This window comes from Polypterus senegalus, chromosome 8 (assembly GCF_016835505.1).
Source record: "Polypterus senegalus isolate Bchr_013 chromosome 8, ASM1683550v1, whole genome shotgun sequence".
Taxonomy (NCBI): Eukaryota; Metazoa; Chordata; class Cladistia; order Polypteriformes; family Polypteridae; genus Polypterus; species Polypterus senegalus.
Window position 1 is genome coordinate 49,150,868 of NC_053161.1, and position 10,241 is coordinate 49,161,108.

Consider the following 10,241-nt stretch of genomic DNA (forward strand, 5'->3'; position numbering starts at 1 on the left):
ACATGTGTGTGACAATGTATATACATCCAAATATATATACACAACAGTTTGTATGCGTACACAAGAAAAAATTTTCGTTAATACAAAAACTTATTTTTGTATATTTACAAAAAAAAACCAAAATATTTCCTCTGGAAATTTAGTATTTATTTACAATAGAACTTGTATCTGTTGGATTTATTTGACTCCATTTATTGACATATTTTATGTATTGCCTCCAAATTCTTGTTCCCCTCAGAAATATGCCTGTGTAACCCAACATTGACCTTTTAAGTAATTAGGTTCTTGTCAGGTAGTCATAAGCCATTAATATTATTCCGAAAAGAATTAATTGCTTTAAGATTCCTACGCTAAGGTTATAGCTGATTTTGTAATATTAAAACCTTTTGGGTGTAATGTCCCTAACATGTCTATCCACTTTTTTTCATGTAATGTTCTTTTTGTGACCACTTAGGGTTATTTTCTAGTATTGCTACTCTTAAACATTTGGTCCCCATTTCATGGAAATGAGAAGTTAAAGGTGTTTCTAGTAGATTGGATCTCATGTTAGTCAAATGTAGGTCAATTCTAAGCTTCAGTGCATTTTTGGTTTCCCCTACATATAATTTATAACAGTGAGAGCAAGCTAAATAGTAAACACAGTTTTCTGTTTCAAAGAAATAATGTTGAGCCCTAGGTCTTAATTGTCTAGTTATGTTGTTTCTGATTACCCTGCTTGAGTGCCAAATATTCTCTTTTGCTTTATCTTTAATCTTAACTTTCTTTATAAATTGTTTGTGTGTACCTATTTTGCTTTTTACGAAGTAGTTTTTTAAATTCTTATTCCTCTTATAAACTGAAACTATCCTGTACTCTTTTAAAATGCACTCTTTTTGGTTGTCTTGAAAATTAGTTTTAACAATTCTATTTGTTATCACATTGTCTGTTGTTTGTACAAACCAAAGGAATGACTTTATTTTGTTAATTATGTCTCCTTTCATTCCCTACTGTGGATGTCACATCTGTTCTTGTTTGTGTTTGTTGCTCTTGAGGACTGCTGTAAAAATTTCTCAAACTAGTCCTCAGAAAGGTCCTCGTATAACCCCTTTCCCTAAAAGCTTTAAATATTTTGGTGAATTCTTCAAAATCTTGAGTAGTTGAATTTATCCTTTTGAATCTCAACAACTGAGCTTTAATGATTCCCTTATGAGATGGGTGAAAGCTAAGTTTATGTAAAAGTGCATGTGTATCTGTGTCTTTAAACTATACTCTAGTCTTAAGTCCATTATTTGCCTTATATACTACTGTATCTAGGTAATTTACCTTAGAATTACTGATCTTAGCTTTAAGTTTAATATCCCAATGTGTATTCATTATCCTTAAGTATTCTTTAAATTTGTGAAGGCCATGTTCCCAAATTCCAAATATGTCATCTAGGAAGTGCAAGTATAGCCTTGGTTTGTATTCTAGTTTCTGTTCTATTTCAGATTCCCATTTGGCCAAATAAAGGTTTGCATAGGCCAGGGCAAACTTTTTGCCCATTGCTGGTCCCTTTATTTGTAAAAAGTATTGACCACCAAATTCAAAGTAATTTCTTTTGAGAGCTAAAGCTAATAATAACATAATATATTTATCCAGTCTGCTAGGATCTGTATGATGTTTTAACCACTCTTGTGTCACTTTCAATCCATGTTGGATATCAATGTATAGAGGTTATTCACATCCATAGTAAACAATAGGGTCCCTTCTGTTATGTCTATGTTTCTGAGTTTTGCTATTAAGTCATAAGTATCTTTTACATAAACTGGATAAATCTGAAAGATGGGATTAAGAAAGGAATCTATATCACTCACAATATTATAAGTTTCAGTCCCACAGCCAGACACTATAGGTCTCCCTGGGGGAATTTCAAAAGGATTTGTCTATTTTTTAGGTTCCTTATGAATCTTAGAAAGAATATAGAATGTCCTTTGTTTAGATATTGGACGGTCTTTAAGGTAAGTAGCTTGTTTATAATGTACTAGCCAACCCGCGGCATAGCATACGCCGCATAATTATTTATTGATGGGTGAACACTTCCTGAAAGACACAGTTGTCCAAATGGGGTGGGTTTGAGGATACGACTGAGTGAATGAAAAGATGGAACTCAAAAGAGAGCAACATACAATTGTCCGTGACTGAAAACTGGTTTTGGCAGATACAGGCATATCTTTTTGAAAGTTTGGCCCTGTGCCTTATTAATTGTCATTGCAAAGGCCAATCTAACAGGAAATTGTCTGTGTGTAAAAGTAAAAGGCAGATGTGATGGGGTCGGAGAAATCCGGGGAATAAGGACAGTTTGTGAGGTAGCAGCTGCAATAGTTTTACACTCCAGTACATTGCAGTGAATGCTGGTAACAGAAAGTCTAGTGCCATTACAGAGACTTTTTGCTGGTAGGAGGTTTCTGAGAAGCATGATGACTGAACCAATTTTAATTTTCAATTTATGCGGAGGCATGCCAGTGGGAGTAAGACTATTAAGGAATTCTTCGGGGAATGAAAGTTGATCCACAGGATCGTCTGTGACGATGGGAGTCAACGCTGGTGAAAGTCACTTCATCGGTAGGGATAGGTTTCAGCACTTGTTCATTAAGGTGTAGCAAGTCTTCGTTGGTGACGCTTAATATAGCTCGCGTGCTGAGTTCTTACAGAGTGACAGTTGAGAAGTCGATGTCGCCATATAGTTGTTGAATGGGATCAGAAATAAAAGGAAAACAATATGAAGGCAATGTCACAGGTGTTCCGTTTTTCCCGTCTCCAACATCGAGGAGCCATTTTGCAAAATATTGTTCTTCAGGAAGAGCTCTCTTATTTGTCGTTAGTGTAAGAACATGCATGTGACGCCACAAAGGTTTCTTGTTAATGCAACTGGCAACAGTAAGTGCTCGGGAGCCACACATAATGATGGGGAGTATTTGTCGGAAATCTCCACCTAGTAGTATTGTTTTGCCTCCAAATGGCTGCGTGTCACCCGTGAGGTCACGCAATAACCTGTCAACTGCCTGGAATGCGTATGCATGTGTCACTGGTGCCTCATCCCATGTTATCAATTTGGATTGCAGAAGATGTTGAGCATGTGGCAAGGTAGGTTTAAAGTTGCATGTGAAAGTAGTACTCAGCTTCAACAGTATTTTAAAAACGGAATGTGCATGTTTGTCAACCCGGTAACAATTTTGCAGCTATTCCTGTAGATACTACGGTTGTAGGAATGTCTCCCCTAGCTCTGATGTTATGAATCAGGGTTTTGTAGACAAAGGTTTTCCCTGTTCCTGCAGGACCATCTAAGAATAAGCATGTTTGTGGGGTATGGGAATCACTGTGCAGCATGTAAAACAGTGTCAACAGCGTGTTTCTGTTCTGTGTTGAGTTTGTCGTAGTGTTCCATAGCGTGTGAGTGTTCAGCCTGACCGTTGAAGGTGAGAGATGTATGACACAGTAGAGGAATGTCATGTCAGTGGGGGGTGGGTGTAATTTGTGCAGGTTGAGGCCATGTGGTTGCAGCATGTCATTAATTTCTGCAAGAGCATACATGCAAGCAGTGCGTGTGGAATATTTTGTGAGAAAGTCCTCAGAAAGGGAGAGTTTATGTGTGTCCCAAAGGCGTAGAACATTGTGGGGTTCGCTGAAGACACAGACGAAAATGAAAAGTTCTCGCAAGAATGGTGGCATTCGTATCTGGGATGCCTCTGTAAGAGTATCATGCCATATCTTGTCGTCTTTAAGAAGACCTAATTGTTGGCAAGCTTCTTTGAAAGTGTCACATTCGATGCCATTGACTGTTCCTAGATGGTGTAAACTTGTGATGCCTATGGAATGGGTAAGGAGAAGTCTGAGGTAATAAAGTTCGGTGTCGTTAATGGCAACAACAGGCATTCTACTGATCACTTTTGGAATGTGTAATGTTGGGGAACATCAGTGTAATGTAACTCCACAGCTTCGGGATCTGTCTTGTTGAATTCAAACCATGCTAAGACCATAGTGTTTTTGTTGGCTTGTCTTTGTAGTGCTTGTTCCTTGTGACCCTAATGAAAGATTACTTGTTGTTCTAGCAAATGAACTGGTAATCGTGTAATAATGGGAGATTTTTCTGAAAGACTGTACTCGTTCAAACGCCTCAGGAGCACTAACATACCTACTGTCAAGGAAAGTCTGTATTTCATCATGTTGGAAAACACCATCGGCTGGCTCCCTGTGAAGTGCAATGGGTGCAGCGTCGTGTCCTTTGTAGACATACTTATATAGTACTTGATACATTGAATGGATGCGCAAACTTCAACGTTAATATGAGCATTGAATTTCTGAGAAAGCCAGGGATTGTAAGGAACTATCCAACGGTTGTCGATTTCGTATTTGCCAACAATGGCAGTTCTCCCCTGTCTTCAGTGGTATATGGGGTATCCTTGTGTGTTTTCTCGAGTCTCGCATTGAGGTCATTTGGGAAATTTTTGGTACACGTGCTGTCTTTCATGCAAGGTGAGTTGGCGTTGAGCGTTCCACACGGACCATGTACCATGCATTTAGTGAGAATTTGGAAAAGTCGAGGGTGTATTTTGGGATTTGGAAGCTCAGCGCAGACAAATGTCTATATCATCCTTGGTCCTTATTTTGGATTGTGATTCATGTGTAAGTAACATATGGCAATAAGGCAATCCTCGTTTTTTGGAATTCAGTGACAGAAGATGTAAGCGAGAACATTTCCGAAAATATTCTTCTCCAGAAAATCTGTTAGGAAATCTCACAGTTTGATATGAAAGACGCGAGCAACGATGTCAGGTCTGTGTTCTGTTTGCTCATGATGGGAAAGGCCATTAAGAGATTTCCGGCCAAGCAGAATTGCAGGTGAAGATTAGGAATAAGTCAGGCTTTCCACATTTGGGGACAATTGCCATCGCGTCTTGGTAGTTCTGTTGCATGTTCCTTGGATTGCTTTGAAAGGTAGAGGGAAGAATGATCAATTGTCCAGGGCAGAGTTTATGGTGTTGTGCTTTCGCAGCGACAGCATCCAGCAGTCCCCTGTATTGCTCTACACGCAAACCTTGTTGATGGGACCATAGGTAATGTAAACGTGCACCTTCTGTACTGACATATGCGTCGATGATGTATTGCTGGAAGAGTTTGCCACTGGAATGCAAGACACTAAATGAAGATCTCATGGCAAGCCTGTAAGCATAAAATTGGAGCTGCGTGACTTGTGTTCTTTTCGCGGTTCACTTTTTCTCAACATGGGTCAATTGTATGTGCCAGCCTGGATCTCCATAAGGGAATAGCAGTGGATAAACCATGGGGTCACAGTTCATATTGAGTACAGAGATACACTTGCAAGCATCTCCCCTTGGGTATATGCAATTGTCGCGTTGTGCAGGTGGTTCCCCGTCTTCACCTACAATGATAGCAGCAGCATCAGTTTGACAGGACGGGGCATTATACCTTCTCATATCCAGAGTTGGATTTTCCATGAATACCATTCGTACAGCAGCTACAGGCTTACTGTGAGTGATAATGTCATGCATTAGCATGTAAGACTTAGCGAAAGGATTAACCTGTCATATAATTTTGTCTAGTTGCAATAATAAAATGTCACTGCAAGCGCTATTACATTCCTTTTGCAAATGTTGAGTGGTTGACTCAGCGGAATTGAAGATATATAGCTGACCGTATCGTGGTGACGTGTCAGGATTGGTATATAAAGGAGAGACCTGGTGATAAATTTGACCGTGGATTCTGAAAGCATACAGTCTGTGGCCAGATGGTTGAGCGATGTGGGCGTAAATTGAAGCGAAAGCTAAAGCAGAGTTGTATTCCCTGATATGATCACAGTAATTTCCGGACAGCATGTTCTTGCCAGTCAAGAGGTCTTGTAATAAAAGCGGAGGTTTGGATAGCGGTGGCAAAGACACCTTGCCGGTATGATAACACTTACAGTTTTTTACGATTGCTTAGGCACGATTTTAAAAACAAGGCTCATTTTGTCAAAACCCTACACACAATTCACACATCTACACACACAAGTAGTAGAATATCTTAGATCTTTTGCAAAATGAAACACTTAATTCAAAACTGTACAATAATTTACCAAAAGACCATTTTGGTACCCTATGGCACACACATGGTTCATATAGTAGGATTCTGTTTGAACCAATTACACACTGCTGTGCTCAATCTGAAACACTTGTAACATTTCTACCTTTCTAATGATACAGTCCTGACTTGATTTTTTTTCTCTTTTTTGAGATATTGATAAAGAACATGAATATATTGACCAAACACAACACACAAGACAAGTACTGCACCTTGATGAACATATTTATTTCTTTTCATGTACTCAAGTCAGTCAATGCTGAACGAAACATTCCTACGTAACAAAACATTTTTCCAGTTTCCATATGGTATTACTAAAACATACCATTGTACTGTAAGCTTACAATAATACTGTAACAAATTACATATCCAGTTCAGTACAGAATAAAAATAAAAACCTAAACATCTCTCCACCTAGCTGGATCTGGCCACAGGGCCTCGTCAACATCACAGGCTATATTTTCATTTGCAAGGCAACGTGGAAAGAATCTTTTGGAGTGACGAATCCACCCTTGTATGGATGCTGCTTCAATTTGATCACATGCTTCCTCCATAGCTTGAATGAGGGCCATCTGGACATAGGGCCGGAGATCATAAACCTTCCACCGCCATGCTGAAAAGAACTCCTCGATGGGGTTTAGGAAGGTGGAGTATGGTGGAAGGTAGTGAACTGTAAATTGTGGGTGTTGATGAAACCAGTTTTGGACCTGGGCGGAACGATGGAAAGCCACATTGTCCCAGACGACAATGTATTGCATCTGGTCCCTTTGGTTTGCTGCTGTGATAATATTGTGTAATCGGTCTAAAAATGTAAGAATGAGGTCAGTGTTGTAAGGACCCAAGTTGGCATGGCGGTGGAGGACCCCATTCTGTGTAATGACAGCACAAAGGGTAATGTTACCCCCACGTTTGCCCTGGTACATTGACAATAGCCCTGTGGCCAAGGATGTTTCTTCCCCTTCTTCTCACTGTTGTCAGGTTAAATCCAGCTTCATCAATGTATATAAACTCATGCGGGACTTCTTCCGCATCCATTCGCAAAACTCTCTGAAATACAGCAAAATATCACATTGTGTTATCAATATACTGTAGGTCGGCTATACAGTAAAATTACATGTACTGTAAAAAGATTATGTGTGCAGTACACAATACTACAGTCAGTGAACAAAACATACTGCCACATATTTATGCCGCAGGACTTTCACCCTGTTTGAATTTCTTTTAAATGGCACTTTATACAATTGTTTCATCACAACTTGATGTTTTTTAAGGATACGGCCTATCTCCCTCTGACAGAGAGACCTGTAGGACATTACGAAAACAAATGAGGTTTATGATCTCTCTTTCTTGCTCCTGTGTGAATATAGGGCGCCTCCCTCCTTGGTGTTCTCAACGTTCAATCCTATGTTGGGCAAACAAAATACATGTAGCTTACTGTAAAATGAAACATGAATACATACCAAAACGGTTGATATAGTACATGCAGTAAGCTATGGATTTTCTGTTGACAGAAGTTTCTCACCTGTGCTCTTGATGAAATGTCCGAACTATTGATGCCACTGTGTTCCTGCTTAGGTTAGGCTGTACTCTCAGTCCAGCCTCCCTCAGTGGTTTATTACATGGTCCACAATTGTAGCACGAATTTCGTTACACAGATTTGGTTGTCTTCTTCTTTGTGCATGTCCTACCCCTCCTCTAGGTCTTCCTCTCCCTCTTCCTCTTCCCCTACCTTGGCCTCTTCCTCCACCTTGTTCTCTCCGGATTCCCCCTCTCATCCGTACTCTTCCTCTTCTTCCGACACTGTCTACTTTTGTTGAAGACAGGTGAACTTGCCTGTTGCCTTTTTATAGTGCTTAAACACCTGATTGGTGTGTCTACAATTAAGCAAACAAGTGTTTGCACACCTGATGACTGTGTTGAACCAATTGGTTGGTCGGTGCGGTAATTTGACAGTCAGTGCTTTGGTGATAGATTTTTGTGTGTAGTGTATGTTAAGTGTGTTTAGTGTTTTGCAAATCACTGTGTGTTTTGTTTTGCAAAAAATGTGAAGCTGAAAATGTGCTTACAGTTGTGCAAATCTAGGCCGGTGTTTTGCTCCTTGAGGATTTGTTAATTGTGAGAAAGTTTTAATTTTAGTGTCTAAGCAATTGAAAAAAACTGTAGTGTAATCTCCGGATTTGTTGACCTCTGATGGCCAATGAAGAGCATTGCAAGAAGTACTTAGTGCGGTAGGTAGGCCAGTGTTATGTTCTTGGACGGGAATGGCGGTATCTTCTTGAAAAGCAGCGGAAAACTGAATGCGATGACTGTGCATGTTGGAATGTGTTTTTGTATGTTTCTTGAGAAGAAATGATGTGTGGAACGATTTAGTGCAGTGTTGACACTGAAAGGAATTGGAATGAGTTTGTAAGTGCTTCTTGAGAGCACGAGTTGTTTTAAAGCATTGCTGGCAATGTTCACATTGCATCATTCGTTCAGTGGAGTGTGTTTTTAAATATGCGTTGAAATATCTCTGCAGTTGGAAGGTTTTGGAACAAATGGTGCATTGAAAGTCCTGCGTGGAATGCGTTTGTTCAGTGGAGTGTGTGTTTTAGTTGTGCTTTGAGATATTTCTGGAGCATGAAGGTTTTGGAGCAAATGTTGCATTGAAATTCCGGTGCGAAATGCGTTTGTAAATGTTTTTCAGTAACAGGATAGTGAGAAGGTGACGTCACATCAGTGTGGCAATCATGTGGGTGTATACTTTGTGTGCACATACCAACATTGTCAATAGATCGCACTGGAAGGTCATCACGTGTGTATTTGAAAGGCAAGAGAACTTCGTAATGCCTATGATCCTAAGGACTGCTAAAGAGCAGGGATATGGAGAGACGTTGGGCCGGATTGTAAACTTGAGGAGAGGCATGAGGACGTTCTCAGAAGTGAATGGTGATGGTAGCTGGAAGCATTTGGGACATCACCACAATTTCTGCCTCGCCACCATAAATTCTGGAAGTATTCATGTAGTCAGCATATTGTGGAGCAGACTGCATGACTATGCTTCCGTGACTAAGAACAACGGACAGCACGTTGCTGAAGTTATCCCAATGTTGGCAAACAAAAGGTTACAGCCATGTTGCGAAGTTTGAGAGCAACAGTTTTGTCGATGACATTTCTCTAGAAAAAAATGACTGATAGAAACAAACAGTTACCTGATACAGGAATTTGTGTAACATTGAAAGAAGTTTTCCATGAAATACATTTGAAGCTGTGGCCATGGTAGGCAAATGAACAGTCAACGTGGCTCACAGTTGCATGTGGACTGTAGCACAGACCACAAAGCGAGTGAGAGTGTGTTTGGTGAGGTGTTGGGGGCGGGCACATGAACAAGCAGTGCACATGCCTCGAGAGCGAGGGTGGACGCGGGTTACAGTTGGTGGGTTGGGGCTCTGTCGTGCGTTCCCCATGACGCGGGAGGAGGGTTTGAGTTGGCGGGCGGGGCTCTGTCATTTGTATCCCATGGTCAGGCGACTTGGTTCATTATATATAGAAAAGCAACCAGAACCGAAAAGAACAGTGAAAAGTCAACTCAGAGGTGCATGTGGACTGTAGCAGAGACGAAAGCGACTGAGGCAGTGTTTGGTGAAGTGTTGCGTGCAGGCACATGAGCAGGCAGGTAATGCAGCTCCAACAGGATCAATGTACGTACGTCAATGTTTGATGTGTGGCTTGATTCGGTAAAGCAAATCGTCAAACTTACGTTGCATGAAAACTCCAGCCTTAGAGTTGGCCGGCGGGGTTCTGTCGTGCGTATCCCTATCCCATGGTCTCTGTCTTGCATGCCATGGTCGACTTAGTATATAGAAAAGCAGCCAGAAACCGAAAAGAACAATGAAAAGTCAACGTGGCTCAGAGGTGCATGTGGACTGTAGCTGAGACAAAAGCGACTGAGGCTGTGTTTGGTGAGGTGTTGCGTGCGGGCACATGAGCAGGCAGTGTGCATGCCTCGAGAGCGAGGGTGGACGCGGGAGGAGGGTTAGACTTGGTGGGCGGGGCTTTGTTGTACGTATCCCATGACGTGGGAGGAGGGGTAGAGTTGGCAGGCGGGGCTCTGTCGTGCGTATCCTATGGTCTCTGTCTTGCGTGCCATGGTCGGCTGCTTAGTG